At 40.6% G+C, this 17230-nt stretch overlaps 1 long non-coding RNA gene across 1 annotated transcript; it reads right to left on the bottom strand.

Annotated features, from left to right (window-relative positions):
• Window positions 1-409: 409 nt before the first annotated feature.
• LOC108424696 lies at window positions 410-4816 on the bottom strand. The gene is made up of 2 exons (XR_005129980.1): window positions 4649-4816; window positions 410-2988 (listed from the first exon to the last, which is right to left on the bottom strand). It is a non-coding gene; the product is annotated as an uncharacterized LOC108424696 (long non-coding RNA).
• Between the last annotated feature and the right edge of the window lie 12414 nt (window positions 4817-17230).

The raw sequence follows: 17230 nt of genomic DNA on the forward strand, positions 1-17230 counted from the left end.
AAAGAAACCAGAGGAAGAATTTACATGCAGAGAGAAATCTGATTACTGAACTAAAATCCAGCTCTTAATCATATTTCGAGACCTTACTCTGATGTGTGCTGTTTGCATGACCATTTGAATAACTGCAGAAATCTGATGATTGACTTAAGTGCATGTAAACACAGTATCTCAGGTATCTGTTTTGTTATTACTGTTAGGGTTAGTCTTACTAAAAGCACTGCCTATTATTATCCACTCAAAGTTTTACATGTTTAAAGGCCTGAATACTCAGACTGCTTTGTTTCCATCAGAAGCAAGTTGGTGTCAAACACAGTCCAAGTCCCAAATGGTTCTGTACTCCCTAAAGATCATCCTTTATTAATGTTGTGCTAGCTAAGAATGTTCAGAAATTCTAGCCTCTGCAGCCAAATAGTGCATCATTTATCAAGTGTGGAGTCCCAAATGGCTTTTTTTTTTGCCATTGTGGTGCAGGATCCAGTATTTAAATTCCTATGTAGTGAACTAGGCAGGGAGCCATTTGAGATTCAACCCCACCATGAGAAGCACCAGACTAGAAACCAAATCTACAAGAAATCTCAGCGTTAACTTTGCCTCTGAGCTTTTGTCGCACATGTAAACGGTCCGTAGGTTTTTTTATCAGTTCAGAAATGTCACTAAAGTTCATCATTTTCTGTCTCAATACAGAGAAACTTGTTCATGCATTTGTTACAGCAGAGTTGATCACTGTAATGATCTTCTTATTGGACTTCCCTTTCCATCATGCACAACATCAGACTCCTCCCTTTCCGGATAATTTACTCCCTGTTTTTCTGTATTGTGTAAAAAGTACCACATGTATGCCAAATGTTATTGGGCCCCTTATTGCCAGATTTTACATTACATTTACATCATGTCTTCTTCTCTGAGTTTATTGGCTGGTTGCAAAGCAGAAATCTGATTACTGTCTGACTCATGTAGACCTGGAGTTTCACATTTATCTGATAACTCAAGTGCATATAAATACATTAATAGGATTACTGACAAAATCTGATTCTACCAGATTATTAAGTGCTTCTAAACACACTCACTGTCTTTGACTTTGAGCAAATTCCCAGTAATAGCAGGATTTACAACAAAAAACTGTTTTTTGGTCCTTCTCAGTGTGCCCAGACTTTACACCGTATTAATATAGAATATTAATGGAATAAGTGTCAGAAAGGGATGGACAATGACGGATGTCTAGATTTGACCAATATTTTAAACTAAAAACTGATGACAAAGCAGAATGTTCTTTCTGCATTTTTTAATACATTTTACTGAAATAAACGTATTTCTTCATGATTGCTACTTCAGGTAGACACAGTCCCCATTTCTACACTTTATAAACAGCTGTATATCAGCACGGGCAGATATGTATGTGAAAAATATTGCATATTGACATAGGCCCACAACTCCTATATCGGTACATCCCTAGTGGCACGAGTAACAGTAGTAAATAACTCCACTGCTTCGGTGTCCGTGACATCAGGCTGTAAAAATATTCCCCTCTAATTTTAGTCCACTGCTAATGTTAGTTGCAAGAATAAATAATATTTTTGCTAAGATTATATTAGAGATTATTGAAAATAGTAAATCAGAGAAATCAAGATGCTACAGAATGCCGGTTATGCAGTAACCCAGTAAACATGTTCGGACATTTAAAAGACTAAGGACACTTCATAATGCACTCATCTGGCTTAATACAGTGTTAATTCCTAATGCTGCCTAATGAAATAATCCAGCAACACATTAATACTACAACATGTTTTAAAACAAGAAAAAGTTAGCGAAAGCACGGATCCAGATTAGCTCTGTTTTCAGGCTTCAGCTGATTTATAAATATCAGAACCATCGTCCAAACTCCAACAGCTCATGTAACCCTTCTGCAATGTCCTCCACTGTCCATATGGTCCCGGTCTTGCCCTTGTCCACAGATTACACTATGAAAAGTAAAAGCCACAGCCACTATGTATTTGAGGGACAATACCTACAAAAGAAAGCACAGCTTGTAGCTACATGTAAAAGTAAATCGAGCTGCAGCACTGGAATGTTCTCACTTATTTGGTCAAAATAAAATGTCAAATCTAAAAAAAAACTAAAAATCGTATATTGTGTTTATCGTCTATGTTCCATTAGTGTGTAAAATGCCCCTTCAGTCATGTTGTGTTCAGCGGATTTTTTAAAAAATGCACATATACAGTGAATGAATTGTGATTAAATTTGAGACTGCATTGAATTATATCCTAAAGAGCCAAACCAAAGAAGAGCCTCTAAGCTCTAAACTCGTCTTTTTAAGGCTTTACTGGCTTTATGTATCTAACTATATGAGAAAAAAGGAGGCAAATGATGGAAAACCTGTAAAGATTTGTCTTTTCAATGCAGTCAAACAGGGCTGTTCAGAAGAAACTTCTCTGGTAAATTGCTAATCTGGACTGTTAAGATGCATTTAGCTTTGCTTTGCATTCGTTTGGGTAGTCTGTTTAAAAATCAACACTGTGGTGTTCAATTTAGCATCTTTCGAGAGTTCACGTTCACGGCCGGGAGTTGGGAGTTGGTTTAATAATGCAGGAATGTGTTAACTGTGATGATTGGGCAGACATGTTCAACTCCCTTTAGCATGTGATCTCAACAGAGCTGGATGTCACCTGACCAGGTAACCGTGATCTCCGCCTTGTCCAATGGCCGTCTACCTCCTCCATCAGTGCTTCCTCAGTAGGATGTAGGTAAACAGTACCACCAGTCCGGCGGTCAGCAGGCCGATAACGCACTGATGGACGGTGATGACGTTCTCCAGAGTGTGTATGCGCTCCTCCATGGCGCTGGTGTGGATGTAGTCATAGATGTAAACGACGATACTCCATATGGCCCAAACAGCGTCCACCAGAGCCTTCATACTGGGGGACACCATCCGGGCAGCGGCCACCCCAACCGGTGGGGTAATGACCACAGCCCTCGCACGTGCACTCCTCCCTGAAGAAAAGTGAGATAGAAGAGAGGTTATGGTAAAACTATAAGTGGAACAAGTGTTTATATTACAGAAAACTGCTCATAAAAAAGCAGTGGACAGACGGTGATGTGATCCGGCTGATATTTATACAACACAGAAAACAGAGAGAGACTTTCTGTTTCTAAACCTTGGAGTGTAGTTTACCTTCTGTTAGACAGACGAGCTCAGAGCTCGATTTTAGTAAACATCTGAGAACACAGCTCTTTAACTCAGAGCCTCATTAATGTCTCTTTGATGTTTGTCTTTTTTCTGTGTCAATTTCTTACATGAATTGAAATTAATACTCAGAATTTCTTATAATTCATAATCTCCTGTCTGTAAAGCACTATGAGCTGCCACTGGCATGAAAAGTGCTCTATAAATAAAGATTATTATTATTATTATTATTATTATTATTGTTTCTATTTGCCTTTACTCAGTCCCATGGCCTTTAGTAACTTTACTTATATTTAAGTACACACTTAAAAACGATGGTGATGGTGGTAAAATCTACCCCTTACAAAAAGTCCTGTAGGAATGTCAGCCTTCATAAAGGAATCCTGACAACATCCTGCAGGAATTATATAGGAATTTTAAATTCCTGCCGGTAAAAGTCCAAATGACTACTTCAGAAACCTTTCAGAAATCTTATAAAGGAGGAAGGATCATCCAGAAGAACTATATGCAAGGATCTTCGGCAATCGGTTATTTCCCAGTAAATCTGACCTGCAGAAATTTGTGAAGGAAGATCAAAGAAATCCCTCATTAGTTGTCTTTCAGGAATCCCAAAGGAAAACTCCATCCCTGTAGAAATACCCTTCACACTGTTCATCCAGGTCTGATAATCACATGATCATCAACAATCCTGTGGGACTTTTTATGAGGGTCAAGAAACGTTTGTAACGTGTAAATGAAATAAACACCCATTTTAACAGCGTGATCATCACATCTCAAGGCAGAGAACAAAATAAATAAATAAATAAAATAAGTGTTATTTATATGTGATTTTTTTGCTGCTGAGATACTTGAAATATTGACAAAAACATCTAAAAGTTAGATAAAAGACCATCGGCCCCCATGAGCTACAACAGTTAGCCATTCTATCAGAGTTAAGCTGAGGTCAAGCTGCCCACCTGACCCAATGACATCATACATACACACCCCCACACACTTGCACCATTTTGATGGACTTTACAGCTCTGTTAGTAATTGTGCCCCTTTAATAACTTCCACAAAAGGCAGGATGTCGTTCTGTTGACACTGTAGTTACTGTGGATATTAAAGAAATAGTCTCAGATGTACATGTAAAACTTCTGAGGTGGTGCTCAGTAGCTGCACCAGGCCTCAGGCCAACAGTAGACCCTGCAGCATTAATGCCTGTCAGCTTTTCAGAGCTACAGAGAAGCTAAAGCCAGAGACTAAACGCTGCTGGCGATGATGGATCTGTCCGGCTCCATATCCATATGACTAGGCTTTATATTCGCCAGCTTTTCATTCGAATTTCCCGTTCCACCTTAAATGACACGGCACTTCCATTCTGGCGCCTGTAGGCGTAGACTGTAGCTATTGCACCATTTAAGGTGGACCGGAGAATTCCAATAAGAAGCTAACCGGCTCACTTTTTAAAGCTGCAGACGTGCTCACCGGATCCTCAGAGGAGACAAACCCCCTGCCGTGGAGATAACCATCCGGACCCCTGAGGTTCTGGAGGTTTATCCGGGCTGTACGGGCTGAAACGCTGCGTCCACAGACTCTCCAGCTTTTAAACACAATCTCAGCCGCTTCTCTCTGCCGAACAGACGCGCAGCGCGCATGCGCAGACACACCGAGGGCGGGTCTCCGCACAGTCACATGGCAGAAAATAACAAACCCAGCAAACAGAGAAACCAGGACAGGTCCGACCAAAGAGATCCGAGCACGGCTTATCTTATAAAACATCAGTTTTAATGACTGAAAGAAAGATTAAGCCTGCAAATGAAATGACTTTCCACATTACATCCTACTTCAAAAGTGTGAGGATCACATCTCGAGGCAGAAAATTAAAACGTTATTTAAAAAGCATGTTATTATATCTCTGAATATCACACGGCATAAGTTTAGTCATATTGACTAAAACATCTAAAAGTACCTTTATGTTGTCTATACTCCAATCCATAATCTATACAAAGTTCTTCAGTGGAAAGTGTATATATATATATATATGTGCGTGTGTGTGTGTCTGTTTGTGTGTGTTTGTGTGGGTGGGAAAAAAGCCTTGTATGTCCATTTTTGAGTTTTTACACACTATATATATATATATATATATATATATATATATATATATATATATATATGCAGACATATATAAATGTTCACCTTTAAATTGCATGTAAATTTCAGAATAAATGGACCAAAAAAAAGTCTGGTTCCACTGACCTACATTAAAGTAAAGTAGGTTTTTCCTGTAAAGTTACCATCTTGGAGGTACAAGGTTTTCTTCTGACAATATATATATATATATATATATATATATATATATATATATGTATATATATGTGTGTGTGTGTGTGTGTGTGTGTGTGTGTGTATATATATATATATATATATATACAGTATACATTATAAGGTTTTTGTATTTTTTTCAATATGTTAAACTCAGTATATAAATAGAAACTATGGAGTAAAATCAGCAGAACATGTGATATCTACGTGTGCTCTCTGTAGAGAATGTGAACTTATTTTCCCTTTAAAAAATCAACAAACCATGTCATTTGACTGGGGTGTTCAAGCATCAGCACACGGCTGCATATGCTCATGCAGAATCTTTGAGCTCAGGTGAGTAAATCTCCAAATGAGCCAAACCCTTCAGCCAGGCTGTGACTGAACTTCCATCAGAGGGAGACTCCAGCTTACACACCAGCTCCCTCACACACACAACACTTCCTCTCAGAGGAGCACGTCACCAACGTCACATGAGTGGTCACTCGTATGAGGAGGAGGTTCGGATTTACAGGCCTGCGCTCACGTAATGCATGCAGCTATTATCACTGCACACACAGCTGCTCATAGGACAGAACTCTAATGTACATATTTATTAAAAACAGAATCACATTGTGATAGAAGAGCTTTCCTTAATCACAATGTAAAGGGTAAAATATTACATGATTTTAACTGAATAATCAGTTTCCTCTCTTACTGCACGTGATGGTATCTTGGTGTATGTATGTATATATATACACCGATCAGGCGTAACATTCTGACCACCTCCTTGTTTCTGCACTCACTGTCCATCTTATCAGCTCCACTTACTGTATAGCTGCACTTTGTAGTTCTACAGTTACAGACTGTAGTCCATCTGTTTCTCTGATACTCTGTTACCCTGTTCTTCAGTGGTCAGGACCCCCATGGACCCTCACAGAGCAGGTACTATTTGGGTGGTGGATCATTCTCAGCACTGCAGTAACACTGACGTGGTGGTGGTGCATTAGCGTGTGTTGCGCTGGTATGAGCGGATCAGACACAGCAGCGGCAAGTTTGTACCAACAGCAGAACCCTTTTAGTGCTACAAAGGTTCTACATAGAACCATCTACAGCACATTCTCCATCCATCTGAAGAACCGTTGCACCATGCAAAGAACTCTTTAAGCACTAACAGAGGGTTTTTCTATTGATACAAATTGACAGTGTAACAACAGAAGAACCCTTTTTGGTGCTATACAGAACCCTTCAGCACATTCTCCACCCATCTGAAGAACCTTTTCACCATGCAAGGACCATTTAATCATGGAAAGGGTTCTTTAAAAGATCATGGTTCTAAATAGAACTATTTTTTTTTATTAATAAAGAACTCTCGAAGAACCATCTTTTTGAAAAAAGGTTCCCCTGTCATCATAGAAGAACCTTTTTAGTGCTATACAGAACTAATTCAATTTCAATGTTCAGAAACATTTACCATCCAAAGAACTATTTAAGCATGCACATTAAGCATGCACAGTGTTCACAGAACCACTGCCTTTACTAAAGAACCTTCGAAGAACCATCTTTTATAAGAGTGTAGACAGAACCAAGTTCCTAGTGTTCTTCATTACTCCACACCGCACTGAGACGGAGAGCTGCGCTGCTCCACCGACAGGGGTCGCTGCGGTGCAGCGCCGCTGCAGGGCGGCCACATGTTGCTGTGCGCAGCGGCGCCCGAGCGGGGGCGCTGTGCCCGCGGTGAGTGATGTCTGAGCGCAGAGGCTTTGCGCAGTCAGACGCGCGGAGGAATCTGGAATTTTTTTGCCTCTCGTCGCTCCGTCCGGCTGGATGACACTCACAGTCCGCTCCGGTCCTCCAGCTCTTTTGGGGGCGGAGGGCAAAAAGGGGGGTGATGTTGCAAGCGGGGGGTCCCTGTGGGGACAGTTTCTTCATTCAGATAAGGGCTGGATGGACGGTTGGAGTGATGTATGGAGGGATGGATGGAGTTCAGCTGCAACTTCGCACTCCACAGCCACATTTCTGGACTTCCACGAGGTTCCAGGTACGGAAAAGTGCTCGGATCCGCTTCAGCTTCTGGCTGCAGGTCAGTGTTCGTCCTCCACGGCGCTGCTGCGCCTTGTTAAGCCTGTCTGCTGCTATTACTACTGCGTGGAGTCTCCTGGCCATATGTCCTGCTGTCTGGCTTGGCCAGGACGCTCCTGTGAAGGAGATTTCTGACCTCACTGAGGTTCTTCCTGGACAAAGAATGGTGAAATGAAACCAACAAGCGCAGATGATCCGCTGCCTCTGAGCCCTGGGTTGGAGGCTGAAGCTGTGTGTATGTGTGTGTCTGAGGCTGGGTCTTTGCGGGCAAGGTGAGTTCCTCCCTGCCATCAACTGGCCTACAAAGTCCCAGTTTCAGGCCCATGTGACCGTCTCTCCTTGTCTGCCTTTCTCACGCTCTCTCTGTCTGTCAGGACTTTGACCTTCATCCTGAGAAGGCTTCACTTTTAAAACCAGTGATTTTGTAGTTTTTGTGGTTTTGCTTTGTGTTAAATACATTTGTTGGAATGAAAGTTTCCTTTAAGGCAGAGAGAACAGAGTCACTTAAAAGTCCTTAAAAAAACTGAAAAATGTTTAAGAAAATGTAACTTTTTTAACAGGGCAGACTTTCTGTGCGTCTCCTCATAAGAAATAGACAATATGTTGGAATCTTCCTTTATCGGCCCCTGTAAGTTGACCATAGATGACCAAAATCTTTTAAAAAGACTTTTAGCATAGTCTTAGACTCTTATTGTGTGAATTCAGTCAGCTTTTGTACCACTGTATGTGTGTATATGTAAAACATCGCTGCTGTCGGAAGAAAACCTTGTATCTCCGTTTTTGGCATTTATAAAAATTCTTTTTGCCCTTTATATTTTATGGAAATTTCATGATGAATGGACCAAAGGAGACGTCCCAAACCGACTTGGAAAAATTCGGATTCCATTGACTTACATTAAAAGTGAAGTTTTTTCCCTCTCCTGTAAAGTTACCACTCTGGAGATACGAGGTTTTCCTCAGACAACAGTGGCATATATACACACACATATGTGGTGAAATGGACACATTTACCCCAACCAAATTTAACCATTCGCCCACCAGCCGCAATTTCCAAAACTTGATATTCAACAGAAAATACATTGATTATATGAATAAAAATCTTTTTTGTTTAAAAAAATGTGGAGAAAAGGAAGCATGGTGGAGATTCACATACAGTTTGGTCAGTGTGTGACCAATATAATACTATACTAATATAATAATATATCACATGTTTTTTACTAACAATCTTCTAAAATACACAATATTATACAAAGTGTATGTGTGTGTGTGTGTGTGTGTGTATATATATATATATATACACACACACACACACACACACACACACACATTTACAAAACATAAAATGTGCCATAACTTTTGCATGTGGATGTTTTAACTTATTTTCATGGGCGGGGGGGGGGTGAGGGGGGGGGGGGGACTCAAGAAAAATCAAATTTGACAAGGGGAACAAAAACTTTTGCAGGCCCTCATTTGTTTCTTTCTTAATTTGTATCGGTCATAACCTCCGTAAAATGATAGAAACACATAGTAATGCTCACTGAACGTCTCCTATTTTTTCAAGACTTTTGAAGTGATTTCCAGGTTCCGTTTATCTAGAACATAGATGGTAGAATTCTAGATTAAAGCTGGCAGCATTGACTCTCAGATCAGATTAGCGCAGTGTCGATTCGTTCACATTAATGTAGAAGCTCAGAAATGAGAGAAAATGTTCGATTGCTTTCATTATTGAGTTTGAACTTGCTCCTGTATGAGGCTCCAGAAACCCGAGACCACAGTGAAAATCTGAGATTGTTTTCATTTAAAGCTGGAAATGGACGGTTTGACATTTTCGAAAAATGAAAGCAAAGAAAAGTTCTGAGAAGTGGGATGTAGAGGAAACGGTGACGGCTCCGCGCTGTTTCTGGGTCAGATGTTAGTGACCGTGTTGAGTCCTTTGGATAAAAAGGACCAGATTCCACTGCGAGTTTTATCTCTTCCAGCGAATCCCGTGTTCAGACGACTCTCAGGTGGATTTGATCTGCTGATCAGAGACTTTTGCACAAACTTGTGGCGGCCGGCTCGAGGGCATGCCATTGAAGCAAAAGCGGGACATGCCACCAAATACTACATACTGAAATTCAGAAATTCAGGTTCTAATTTCATGGATTCTGCTTTAGGCTTAAACCGTTATGCTGATGAGATCATTTGATAAGGAGAACTTTGTAATAAACTAGAAAAGAATGCAAATAGTCCTTTTCACGAGTGCGCTCAGTCTTTTGATCTCCACTGTACTTAGTCATATGCAAAGGTTTGCCTGTCCCTGGTCAAATTCCAAGGTGTTGTTTATTTTCTAAGCGAATACAAGTTCCTCTACAGAGACGCACGTCTGTACATTTTAATGCACAATTACTATTTACACCTTTTTATATTTACAGATTAGTGTAAGAAAATAAATGTGATCTGTGAAAAAGTTCCAGCACGTGCTTATTTTTTCTAATATGTTAATCTCTAATAAGCCAAAAAACCAGAAATGATGCACTAAAACGTGCAGAAAGCTGTCATATTTAAGGATATTCTCTGTAGTGGAGGTGTTCACTTATTTTCACTCAGAAAATCCACAAAACATTGCAAGACTTTCAAACTTTTGCTACATATTTGTGTGTAAAACACCAGAAATCATAAAAATATTATTATTATATCACTTTATATATAAAAAAATGAGAATCCATCAATGATGCATCACGAGTCAGTTTTCACATGAGTGACATCCAGACATGTATGAGGTCTAATTAGCACTGCGACTCTCATATCAGTGCATCCCTAAACAAAAAATGAACGGTTGAAAATGATCAGTTAAATAATCTGATTCGTTTGAACAGTTTCCAAATGGGTCGATTTCAGTTTTACAGCCAACAAAACGTTTTACTGACAGGTTATAAGACAAATGTTTTCTCTCCCTCTCAGATCAGCACCTAACTGTGTTTTACTGTGTTCAGTAGTCGGAGTGAGTGTGTGGAGGAGCAGCTGCAGCAGGAGCGCTGTGAGAGCTGCAGCGGTAGACGCAGTCACAGCGTGGTTCATGGACGGGGGGGGGGGGATTGTGGGATACGTGCGACTGCTTGATGTGAAACAGTCGCCCCGGCCGCGCGCCCGCCAAACGCCCCTCCGAGGAATTGTACGCTGTTTTGGCCCAGCGGCGCTCGCTCGTCACTCATGAAGGCTTCCACCCAGAACAGGCCATTCCAGAGCTTTCAGATAACAATCAGCTCCACAAACTTCTCACACTAATCACGCTCTGGATTAAACGGGCTCTTCCAAGCTTCTCCTCAGACAGGCTGATGGTAGTCTGGGCAAGAGAAAGCTTCCCACTGAGTGTGTGCCACAGGATAGGGAGATATGGGGACATTAGGGATGCACTGATACCACCTTTTCCCGTCCAAAACCATACCTGGTACTTAAGTATTAGCTGATACCGAGTACTGACACTGGCACTAACTGTATATAACCTAACTAGCCCATTAATTCCTGATATTTATACAATTACCAAAATAAACTGTTTTAAAACGTAACTGTTCTGTGCCACGAATAAACCATAAGAGGTATTAATGAATGGCATGTATATATAACTTTAATTTGAGATGCTTTTTATTATGTGTAATTATTATTTACTGTTGTATAATTAGTAATATTTTAATACATTTTACTTTGCAAAATAGGTAAAACCAGAACTAAACAATATTTTGAATATTTTATATATATATATATATATATATATATATATATATATATTTCTATATCTATATATATCTATATATAGAAATTATTATATATACATGTATATCGACGTGAAACTACTACATACACACACACAGACATTATATATATATATACATATATACATATACATATATATATATATATATACATATACATATACATATATATATATATATATATATATATATATATATATATATATATATATATATATATAAAATGTCTGTGTGTGTATGTAGTAGTTTCACGTCGATATACATGTATATATAATAATTTCTTGATATACATGTATATATTGTTATTGTGAGGAATTATGTTACAATACAAACCCGTATGCTTTTCTGAACATATCCTTGATATCGTCAGTACTGATCAGCTGCATGTTTAATTATAAAGAGAGCAAAATTTGCCATTTTACTGGACTTAGTGCCAAATGCTCAAGAGAGTCACTGTATTCCCAGTCTCAGTATTTTGAAAATGTAGCACTACTGGTTCTTTTTTTCTCTCTTCCAACGGATCAAATATTGTGACATTCTGAGTATCGTCAAAATGTCTTAAGTATTGCAATTTTATATTTCTGCCGTATCGCCCAGCTCTACTCTGAGCGTCAGACTTCGGTAAATGTTACAGTTATTCACACAGTCAGCAGCAGCTGTTTCCAGTTATCTTCCTGGCTTTGTTGAAGGACCAGGCCGTGAGACCCCATTGCTATGTGATGCCTGGCTACGAGGACGCTATGCTAAAAGCTCTCTGTCTAAAACTTCACTCCCTCAATAACAACCTGGGCTAGAATAAACTCTGTAGCTGATGACATGGCAGACTTTCTGCAGCATTTTAACTGGTCTACTCAGCCTCTACCACTGCCTCCCTGTGACCTACTGCCGTTACAGATTTGCCACAAGCATTTTTAGTGCTGCTTGTCAACACCGTTTAAAATCTGTGCACTTATGCAGATGCATGTGTCACTCAGTAGGGATACTGATGGTTTGAGGTATCGCCGATATCGATACTGTGTTTAAGTGCCTGTAGCGGTATCAGTGCAACCCCAGATAACATTATCGTAGAACATGTTAATAGCAAAAAAAAATCACAGTACTTCGTTTTCACAATACACAATATGCACCATGATGCTCATGCTTCTCAGTAGAACCATGTTCTTTACTAAAGAATCCTTGAAGAACCACCGTGGACTTCAGAGCTGATCTGCCAGCGCTGGGAGGTTCACATCTCCAAAATATGCATTATGCTGCCCTCAGTGTTTCAGGGAGCGTCTGGAAGGGAGGCCGCGTCTGAAATAGGCCGAGATCCACTGCTTTAAGGAAACGGTGTGATTTTTCTGACATCTAAGAAGTTGGAAAAGTAGTGCCACTTTAACAAAATACTCTCGTGGTGCAATCTAAGTGTTGGCCCTATCATCAGGAGATCGCAACCTTGATCCCTGGTGATGCTACAGCCAGTATTCCAAGACAATTGGGTCCAGTCCCGGTTCACCCCTCATCCCCACCAGTTAGCCCTACCCCTCCATTTTGCATTAGATGCAGGGGTGCTTCACAGGCCTCGGAAGAAGCCTTTGTTTACCTTCTCACTCCCAGCGCTGGTGGTGTTGTGTGATCGATACTAAACTGGAGAGAAAAAACAGTTCAATGTCCTATTCACAAGTTCAGTCTTCACCAAAAAGGCTTCTTCTGTTGTAACAAGCCTGACATCCTAACAATAGAGGAACTCTTTTGGTGCTATATAGAACCCTTTTCAAAAAGGTTCCATGTAGAATCATCTGCAGCAGATTCTCCATCATTATGAAGAACACTTCCATGACGCAAAGGACCCTTGAATCATGGACAGGGCTCTTTGAATGTTCATGCTTCTCAGTAGAACCATTTTCTTTACTAAAGAATCCTCGAAGAACCACCGTGGACTTCAGAGCTGATCTGCCAGCGCTGGGAGGTTCACATCTCCAAAATATGCATTATGCTGCCCTCAGTGTTTCAGGGAGAGTCTGGAAGGGAGGCCGCGTCTGAAATAGGCTGAGATCCACTGCTTTAAGGAAACTGTGACTACAGACGGAAATGCAGGAATTTAACCTGTATTTTGGTAAACAGTTAATATTGGCATGTGTGATCAGACACTATGACTCGGGCTGGGTGATATGATGATATTCAATGCTACTGTGATAAATTATGTCTTGAATATTTTTCTGAGCATATCATGGATGTCAGTGCCTAAAATTCCCTGACCAGCTGCATGTTTCATTACATAAGAAAGCACAAGTAGAATTGAACTTAAATGATCAAATCACAAGCGCTGCCGTTTTATTCCAGCTTACGTTACCAACAATTTTGCTTTAACGCTTTTTAAGTGGGGAAATTGAACCTAATGACATGAACTGCCTGTATATGAGTCAGAAACAGCCAGACATCCATGTGCTTTGACAGCACAACCGCAACTATCTGGCAGTCTGATGTGCTACGTTCAGCGCTGAAGCCTCGAGCCAGAAAAAGTGGACAGGAGAGTCTTATAGCCAATAAAAAGGTGTGGACCTCAGTTTATAGAGCATCCCAATTTAAATTGCAGTCACAATATTGGTCAGACATAATTGCTCAGTTCTGACTGCAACATGTGTATAGAATAATAACAGTCATTGTGTTGTTTGTATTTTTTAAATGTGGCATTGCTGATTCTCTCCTTCCGACTTAGCAGCTGTCAGAAATGATCGTAATGCATATTGTGTATCGTCAACATCGCTTCAAGTATCATGATATTCTGGTTTTGCTGTGTTGCCCAATCTGACCATGACTAACTGCGAAACTGTGACTCCTTAGGAGTCCTACAAAGAGAGAGAAGAATTCGTCCATTTGGAGTGGTCTTAGTGCAGTGCAGTATGGGAAATAAATAAATAAATAAACATTTTTTATAGTAGTTTTAAATGTGGTGCTACTGTGGGCCTACAGTTACTGTTACATCTCATCAAAGCTCAGAAAATGATTGTGTGGCTGTCTCAACGTATCGTGATATTGTATTTATGCCATATTGTCCACTGCTACCTATTGGTGTGTTGGATTGATGGTTCTTCAAGAGTCCTTTAGTAAAGAAAACGGTTCTATCTATAGATCCATAGGTTTCTTTGCATCAGGAAAATGTTGAGATTGATGGAGAACATGCTGTAGATGGTTCTGTATAGCCCCCAAGAGGATTCTTCTATTGTGACAAGTTTGACATCGTAACAATAGAAGAATCTTTTTGGTGCTATATAGAACCCTTTTCAAAATGGCTCTATATAGAACCAGCTACAGCACCCTTAAGAACTTAAGAACCCTTTCGTGATACACAGAACTAATACTTTAATCATGCAAAGAGTTCTTTGGGTGTTCAAGGTTCTATATAGCACCATTTTTATTACTAAAGAACCCTGGTAGAATCATCTTGGACTGTAGCTTCTGCATTGATCATGCTCTAGATTGAAGGAAACAGATCACACTGCGGGCGGAGTCACGTAAACTCAGTTCCTCGCTGGGACTCTCAGTTCTTGGAATTAACTGGTGTAGAACCTGTGGAGGTTTTAGAACTTCAAAGATGTTCTTCACACTCACATCTCTTATTTACAAGCATGTTACTTTTGGAAGGTTCTTTAGAGAGCCATTAGGGGGTCTTCTATGGCATGACTCCAAAGAACCGCCTTAAGGAGCGTAGCTAAAACCTGCTGATCTACTGAGAGTCATAATTCCAATCATATTCAAACCTGTAGATGATGGTAATTTACCCAGCCTGAATCAGAGCTGCAGCTCATTGTTTTAATGTGCTAATGACCTCATTCTGCATCTGGGTGCTTTTTATAGTGCACGCTTCAAAGTGATGGTTCTACAAGGGTTCTTTAGTAAAGAAGATTGTTCTATATGAAACCACAAACTCTCAAAGAACCCTTTGCATGATTAAATGGTTCTTTGCATCACAATGTTTCTTCATTGTTGGAGAATGTACTGTAGATGGTTCTATATAGAGCCTTTTTGAAAATGGTCCTGTATGGCACCAAAAAGGGTTCTTCTATTATGACAAGCCTGACTTTGTATCATGAAAGGGTTTATCAGATTGATGGAGAATGTGCTATAGATGGTTCCTCTACTGTTACGAAGAACTCTTTAATCGTGCAAAGGATTTTCGAGTGTTTATGGTTCTATATAGAACCATCTTATAGCACCATACTATAGAACCCTTGAAGAAGTGTGTGCTCACAGAGTGTTGTGTTGTTTAGTTTCCACATCTACAATTGCACAATTGTATGCAAACGTTTGGGCACCATTGGCCCTTTTCCGTGTGTGGTTGACTTGAGTCGGAGAACTAATTAACAGTCCCACTGACCACTGGTGACCTCGTCCTAACGAGTCAAATCAAAATCAAATCACATTTATTTTCACATCTTATTTACATAGTTGCCAAGGTGAGTGCAGGTGAGTGCGTAGCCTCTTCCTTTGTTCTGAGACCACCCCTGACTGTGATTGGTTCTAAATACCACCTTATTTGTTCTGAGAGCTCCCCATGACTGTGATTGGTTCTAATCACCACCTCATTTGTTCTGCTACCTGCCCCTGGCTGTAATTGGCTCTATTCACTGCATTCTTTATTCTGAAACCTCCTCCTGACTATGGTTTGTTCTAATCACTGGGTTCTTTGTTCTGAGACCTCACCCTGACTGATTCGTTCTAGTCACTACCTCATTTATTCTGAGACCTCACCCTGACTATGATTGGTTCTAATCACCACCTCATTTGTTCTGCTACCTGCCCCTGGCTGTAATTGGCTCTATTCACTGCATTCTTTATTCTGAGACCTTCCCCTGACTGTGATTGGTTCTACTCACTACCTCATTTATTCTGAGACCTCCACCAGACTGTGATTGGTTCTAATCACTACCTCATTTGCTGTGAGACCTCCCTCTGATTGTGGTTGGTCCTACTGACTGTATTCTTTATTCAGAGACCTTCTCCTGACTGTGATTGGCCCTAATGACTTCATTCTTTATTCTGAGACCACCCCCTCACTGTGATTGGTTCTAATCACTGCATTCTTTATTCTGAAACCTCCTCCTGACTATGGTTTGTTCTAATCACTGGGTTCTTTGTTCTGAGACCTCGCCCTGACTGATTAGTTCTAGTCACTACCTAATTTATTCTGAGACCTCACCCTGACTATGATTGGTTCTAATCACCATCTAATTTGTTCTGAGACCTCCTCCTACATTCTTTATTCTGAGACCGCGCCCTGACTGTGATTGGCCCACATCCCTGCATCCTTTATTCAGAGACCTCCGCTTGACTGTGGTTTGTTCTAATCACGGTGTTCTTTATTCTGAGACCTCGCCCTGACTGTGATTGGTTCAGATCACCATCTCATTTGATCTAAGGCCTCCATCTGAATGTTGTTGGTCCTAATGACTGCATTCTTTATTCTGAGACCCCCCCCCAACCGACACCCAAACAGTGATTGGCCCACATCCCTGCCTTCATTATTCAGAGACCTCCCCCTGACTGTGACTGGTTTAATTCACCACCTCCTTTATTCAGAGACCTCCCCTTGACTGTGACTGGTTTAATTCACCACCTCCTTTATTCAGAGACCTCCCTCTGTGACTGTGGTTGCTTTTATTGATTGTGTTCTATGTTCTGAGACCTCCCCCTCACTGCGATTGGCCCTATTCACTATGTTCTTTGTTCTGAGACCTCCCCCTCACTGCGATTGGCCCTATTCACTATGTTCTTTGTTCTGAGACCTCCCCCTCACTGCGATTGGCCCTATTCACTATGTTCTTTGTTCTGAGACCTCCCCCTCACTGCGATTGGCCCTATTCACTATGTTCTTTGTTCTGAGACCTCCCCCTCACTGCGATTGGCCCTATTCACTATGTTCTTTGTTCTGAGACCTCCCCCTCACTGCGATTGG

The sequence above is a fragment of the Pygocentrus nattereri genome, chromosome 30, assembly GCF_015220715.1.
Source record: "Pygocentrus nattereri isolate fPygNat1 chromosome 30, fPygNat1.pri, whole genome shotgun sequence".
NCBI classification, from domain to species: domain Eukaryota; kingdom Metazoa; phylum Chordata; class Actinopteri; order Characiformes; family Serrasalmidae; genus Pygocentrus; species Pygocentrus nattereri.